At 41.3% G+C, this 6,825-nt stretch overlaps 1 long non-coding RNA gene across 1 annotated transcript in view; it reads left to right on the forward strand.

The window, feature by feature from the left end:
* The window catches only part of LOC103470820 (uncharacterized), a 16,364-nt gene extending 9,881 nt beyond the window's left edge, over positions 1 to 6,483 (forward strand). The window contains exon 4 of the long non-coding RNA XR_534533.1: positions 6,249 to 6,483. This is a non-coding gene — a long non-coding RNA (uncharacterized LOC103470820). The remainder of the gene's footprint in view (positions 1 to 6,248) is intronic.
* The last annotated feature ends 342 nt before the right edge of the window (positions 6,484 to 6,825 follow it).

Genomic DNA, 6,825 nt, shown 5'->3' on the forward strand with positions numbered 1-6,825 from the left:
GACCTGTCCAGGTGACCCCGCCTCTCGCCTGGAACGTTGGCTGGAGAGGAACCAGCAACCCTCCTGACCCACTGATGGACAAGGGTGCAGGAAAATGGATGGATGGATGGATGGATGGATGGATGATGCTTTCATATTGAGTGAATGAATGCTGGGTGACCAACAACCAACCCCAAAAGTCACATTTAAAATGTCAGGAATGAGCTAAATGCTGTAAATGAGCTGTAATGATACAAACAGAGCAAACGCCTTAAAGATCGTTGAAGACAAGTAGACTGAAAAAAGCTCGTCTCAGAAACCGACTTCAACGTGTTTAATGAAAACCAGAATCCCTGGGAAACTTGATGCTGATGTTATTTCTGAAGGTTGTCGAGGCCTGAGATCTGACCTTTCACCTCCAGATCACAGAGGTCGTCTCCACCAGACTTCAGATTTAGGCAGAACAAATCCTGGTTCACTTGGTCTTTCAGAAACATGAAGGTTCTTGTGACCTTGCTCTTCGTTTTCTGTTTATGTGAAACGTTGAATTCAGTTTATTTAACCAATAACGTCTCGAGGCACTTTACACAAAAATTAAATTCAAATCACAAACATTCAATTTGTTTCTAGTTGTCAAACATTCAATTTGTTATTCAAAGGTGAGAAAACCCAGATTGACCTGCATCATTCAGACTGAGCCTGCATGCAGTGACAGTGGAGAGAAACTCCTGTTTAACAGGAAGAAACTGCCAGCAGAACCAGAACCGGGTTCAGTACCAGAACCGGGTTCAGTACCAGAACCGGGTTCGTACCAGAACCGGGTTCAGAACCAGCGACAATCTGCAACAACCGACTGGGATCCGTGAAAATTATACAACAAACAGCTTAGATTTTATTCCTGTTGGTTAATGTCATTAACCAGATTTAGTTTAATTCATAAATCTAAAAAGTCTTGGAATAATCCATAATCAATACATTTTAATATTGATTAAACCTATAAATAATAAGATTTCTGTTCATATTTAGACTCTCTCTCTAAGTAGAGTTTTGTGAAGTTGTTTATAATTTTTATCTAGTTGACAGGTCTTGAAGATTTAACCTAAAACAATACATTTAATAACTATACATAACAGTCTGACCTGTTTTAAACCAGAGAGTCCAGTAATAATCTGAGTTCTGCCTTTTGCTCCTGGGATTTCCTTTGGGAAACTCGGAACCGCCGGGGAAACGGCATCACATGATCAACTTTCTTCTTCTTGACCCACTTAGAACTTCTTCACTACAGCGAAGCTTAAAAAACCACCAGCAGCTTTTTACTGCGGCTCTTTGAAACTCTGGTTTCAGATGAAAATATTGTCATTTTGTAAATAAGAATTTGTTTTAACAGCTTTAATGCTGCTCTGGTTAGCATAATGCTGCTCTGGTTAGCATAATGCTGCTNTAATGCTGCTCTGGTTAGCATAATGCTGCTCTGGTTAGCATAATGCTAATGCAGCTTTGGATAAAGGTTGCTGATATTTCATTTTTTAAGTTAGAGATGAGGCTCTTGTTGCTGCTGTTCTGATGAGGTGTTGACATCGTGATGTTTTCCGGGTCAGATTCTGATCTAAAAGGAGGAACTGAACGGCTCGGATCTGAACATTCATGTCTGGAATTTGCTGATAAACCCAGGAGGAGCTTCGTGTTTCGGTTCCAGCAGAACCCGGTTGAGCCAGATTTAACTTTTTATTTATTTATTGTTGCAGTGCTTTTAGAGGACATTCTGCCTTTGGGATCTAAAGATTTAAAGGGTATTATAAATAAAATCTATTATTATTTGTTGTGGATTGGGATTCTATGCACAAGCTGAAATAAATAACAGAAAATCCTATTTATATCTTTCAAATAATCTGAATTTGTGTAGCCGTTTCACTCTTTCTTTTGGATTTTCTGTAGTTTTTCTCCTGCTGTTTTTCTTCTGTTCCACTGAACTTATTTCACCAAACCACCTCTTTTTTATTGTCTATTTTCTTCACTTCCTTTGCCTTCTGTCCTGTATTCGGCTCATCTTCTGCTCTCTTCTTTCGGCTTATTAAGATCTCAAAGATACAAACGCCGGCAGGTTGATTGCTTTCAGGGATTCTGCCTTTAATAATTACAGGTGGAGAAGGTCGAGGTGGCGTCGTCGGGCCAGAGAGTAATGGAAAACTAGATCTTTTTCACTAAAATACAGAGAGGGGCTTCGGGGGGAATCTATATATTGACAAGCCATCAGCGAGCCGCGAATCAGAAGAAGTGCTTCGGACTTATCGAAGAGAACGAAGCCAAACTCTCTGTGATGCTCCGGGTGTCTGCGGCCGGGTTGAGAGGAGGATCAAACCAGAGGAGGAGGCTGCAGAGTTAACCTTTCTGTTTCTGATGACTCCCTCCTCGTTTCATCCACGACCTGAATCAAAATGTAAATGCTGCAGGAACGCGGGGCTCTGGGATCTGTTGGTATCGATTATATGAAGTGAGTCGGAGTCGCTCTGTTCGGCGGCCGAACGCGTTTTCCCCCGACGCTCAGTGACAGGAATTACTAAGAGTTCAGCTGCTTCAGCCTCTGCTGCTAATGATGCTTCTGCATCAGATTCAAGGACTTTTAATCATCTACAAGACTTTATTCATTTCATAGAAAACTAATTTTTAATACAATGATGAGGTTACTGGATAAAACAAGGCAATCTGACATCGTTCTGTTATTTTTAAAGAGCATTAAATGGGCTTGAATTGTTCCACAAATGGGATTATTAAAACTACATTTCAAAGGAAGAAACTTGGAATTACTTGGATTCAGACGAGAAGTTTCTGGCCAACTGAAGTGACTGAGATGAATTTTCACTCCCACATACTCGGGCGTTTTTCACTTTGTGGAGATCCGAACCGAGTGAAGACGGTTCTGAACCACATGCTGCAGGTAAAGTGCTTGGGAACCGTCGTTTACTTCAAACTGATGAGGCTGAGACTCGGTGCCATCTTGTGGACGAAATGCAGTCAAATTTTGAAGAGCGTCACATGGAAGAGATTATAAAGTATAGAAACTTTATGAAACCCTCCCGACCACACTAAGGGACAAGGGTGTTAGAAAATGGATGGATGGATGGATGGATGGATGGATGGAGGAACTTTATGATACATTGATGAGGGAATATGAGAACCTTCAGACAAACTATGTGGTTGGAAAGAACTCAGACTCAGGGAAAGGAAAGGGTACCGTCAAAGTAAGTGGAAATACTGGAATATGAAGGAAAATGGTAGAAGCCTCTTCCACAGTGCGACCAAAGTCTGAGTGGATCCCAGAATACGTAATCGTTTATGGGATCCTTCGCCTGAGATCCTGGGCCTCTGCCAGGAACTAGAAAACTTAAAAGACTTGAAACTCTGAGCTGAGGAGCTTCAGGATCTCAGGGTTTTGTCCAGAATGGAGTCTGTAGTTCTTCATGTCCGAAGCATCCGGTTGAGATTGATTGGAGGTTTAGATGGAGTCCTTTTGGACACCTGCCTTAAAGAGTTTATCTGTTAATGATTAGATGCATAGCTTCTCCATAGTGACACTGATTTAATCTTCTTACCTTGTAAGAAATGTTAACTGCAAATCCGTAAACGCACCAAGAGCTGCCAGTCGTTACGAAGGACAACGTGATGCACTGACGGCTTCTTATCAAAACATTTATGATAAAGTATAGGTTTGGTTTGCATCCTGGTCTGTTTGTGCAGCAGCTATGAACATTTTTACAGCATGACCAACTAAATAAAAGTGATATTAAGCAATCAGTTGTTCTTGAAGAGCTTCTTCACAGGAGTAGATGTTGGCGCAGCCTGTGAGGTGGAGCCGGTGGCTTTCTGAAGAGTTTAACGTCAGGAGCAAATGGATCCTGATGTCAAAAAGGACAAACTTTCCCCTGATATTTCCTGTGATTCATTGCTTACATGCAGAATTTCCTGGTTTGCCACCAAATCTGCAGGTTAAAGTTTTGTCACCTTATTGAATTTAATAGACATTTTCTAATTCTACACCTTTAATCCAATCTGTGACAGAAAGATAATAATTAAAACTCAAAGAAAATTGAATCAAAGCTCGTCTTTGTCTCAAATTCAGGTCATGTTTGTTTGACCTATGACCTTTACCTTACTCCACTGTTTTCATTGCCGTTTCTGATATTTCTATAAAATAAACACCTTGATGCCACGTTCTGGACAGAAACAAGGTTTTGACACCCTGAGAAGCTGAAGTTGGCCTCAGCCTGATGGCTCCCACGTCTGAAGTGAATGTTTTTCTAGCAGTGAAACTGAAACCTGAGAGTTTTCACCGCAGCCTTCGGCCTCCTCTGAAGCTACGTTTGCGTTCGTTCGCTTCATGTGTTTCACTGTAAACACCGACTTTAAAGCCCAACCTTCTCAAGAAACTTGATTTTCACTTGCTCAATTACATTTCCACGCTTGAAAAGCGTCCCATGCCGGACGGAGAGGTTGTGTATTTTTAAAAAGCTCAGTGAGAGCTTATCTTGTAATCTCCAGTTTTTCAGGTTTACTCAGATGACGAGTCGTGGAGTGAAGTCTGCGCTGCAGCCCGGCGTTTCAGCCAACTGATCCATCCATCATCGCCTCATAGACTCTCTGCTGTGTTTTACTCAAACGTGCTTTTTGTTTGGAAACCATCCATCACGGCCCTGAGCGCGACGCACCAGTCCAAGAAGCCAAACACCGAAAATTCTTTCCACAAATTGCTTAATTTTCATCCTCATAAATTGTGCTGTGTGAACATATGCCGACACTTTATGGCTGTTTATGTTAAAAGTTGAAGTGATCCATAGCTTAGGAGCATGAGAGCATGAATTCATGTGAGCCTGAGACCTTTTTTAACTGATTAAGGGTCTGAAAGCACAGAAAACTTCAAACATTCAGATTAGTCTTTGCTTTTATCAAAACTGAATCTAAGCCTTTATGGTCAGGACTAAAGAGCAAAAAATTAGGCTGTAAATTACAAAATAAATGATCATTTCCACTTCAGTAACTATAAATGGGTCAAATCTTTGGAGAGATTTGTTATCCTTTAGTTTTCAGCAAATATTATTCTATAGAAATGCATCTTCTATGTTAATAGTTTTTTCTTTTATTTTCAGTATGAATTAAATAAACTGCTGTCAGCCTCAGAGGTGCTTGTTGAGAAAATAAAATGGGAACAAGTAGTTTAAAAAGAAAACTGAAACTTTGTGTTCTTTAAGTTGATTTAACACAATAAATGTTCCAAGTTTATGAGCCTTAACAAATAACTCTGACAGTTTACTGGCTTTTCTGTTTCTTTAAACGTTTTGTCTCACAAACAAGCTGAGAATGAAAAATAGTTTCACTGAAAACGGCGAGGAAAGCAGAGAACGTCCAAGAAAAACTTAAAAACAACAATTGATCAAGACCAGATAAGTTTACAAGACAGTCTGGAGGCTTAATAGACGGAACAGATAAAGTTTTTATTCAGTGTTTTAAAATATTATCTTTTATCATTCTGAATGGATCAGCTCCACATTTAACTCTGAAATCATTCAGTTTGGATATTCTTGGACGCACCACAGTGAACATTTTGACTTTTTTACCATGTGAACTTTGGATGTTTTTTCACGTTGAATTCCCATCTGTTTGGTTTAAACTCCAGTCCGTCTGTGTAGAAAGTCCGGTTTGTTGGGGAGGTGTGAATCCATAACCCAAACAAAAAGTCAAACTCTGGTCCTCAGTTTGGTTGAAATGAACTCTGGTTCAGTTTGGATGCATATCTGAACGCCAAACGGACCAGAGAGCGCTCCAAAAGCAGGAAGTGAACTATAGTGCAGGGCATTCTGGGTAAATACAACCAAAACAAACTGCATCAAAAACAGAAGAGAAATCCTCCAACTGCTAAAATCTGATGCCACTCCAGTTTGGTTTACGTTTTGTGAAGAAGGAAGTTGCTCTCAGTGTCTCCTTCAGAGGTTTATGTGTCGTTTCCCTCAGTGGTTCTTGGTGCAGCGCCCCCACAGGTGAGGAGGGGAACAGGTTGCTCAAAGGGTTTGGTTGGTTTGACTCAGAGCGGAGAGAAAGCAAAAGCTGAAAGTGTTTGAATAAGTTGAATTAATGCTTTTACACTTAAAGGTTCACTAACATCATGCCTAACCTAACAAACAAACTAAACTGTTGAACTCTTGTTTTTTCTTCTACCTCCTCATCAACCAATCCCATAAAACATCCTCCCTCTGCTTCCTCGCCTCTCTTCCCTCCAGTCTTTGTTGGCTCTATAAATAAGTCTCTCTGCCGCCCCGTTCCGCTGCTGCTCCCCCGTCCATCCGTAACCCCGTCCTGCTCTGCAGCTGATCTTCCTCGGCCGAGCCCTCAGGTACCAGGATAACCGGAAGCAGAGGCTGGAGCATGCATCACTGTCAGCCTAAGTGTGGAATCAGCATTTCTGAGCGGGCCGAACCTCCGGCTGGGCCTAACCCCTACCTGGTCAGTCCAAGCAAGACGCCGTGGCCCCTTAAGGCTTCACACCTCCCTGGTATTGATTTTACCTTTTTTTTTTTATCTGCAGAAACAAAGAGACTTTCTCTGTTACATGATATATCATAATCACATCATTTGTAGCTTTGAGGCCACAGATGTGCAGGAAGCGAGCCGGCGTGGCTGACGGGGAGAGACCTAGATAAAAGAGTGTGGCCCGTCTGAAGCTAAAACTAATTGTAGCGTCGAAATTTCTGCTCCATTTCCCCGTTTCTTCAAACTCCTGTAGAATCTACAACCAGAAGACGTGGCGGCTTTTTACACAAACTGACGGGATTTCTGCAGGTTTTACTGAAACGTGAC

The sequence above is a fragment of the Poecilia reticulata genome, linkage group LG9 (assembly GCF_000633615.1).
Source record: "Poecilia reticulata strain Guanapo linkage group LG9, Guppy_female_1.0+MT, whole genome shotgun sequence".
NCBI classification, from domain to species: domain Eukaryota; kingdom Metazoa; phylum Chordata; class Actinopteri; order Cyprinodontiformes; family Poeciliidae; genus Poecilia; species Poecilia reticulata.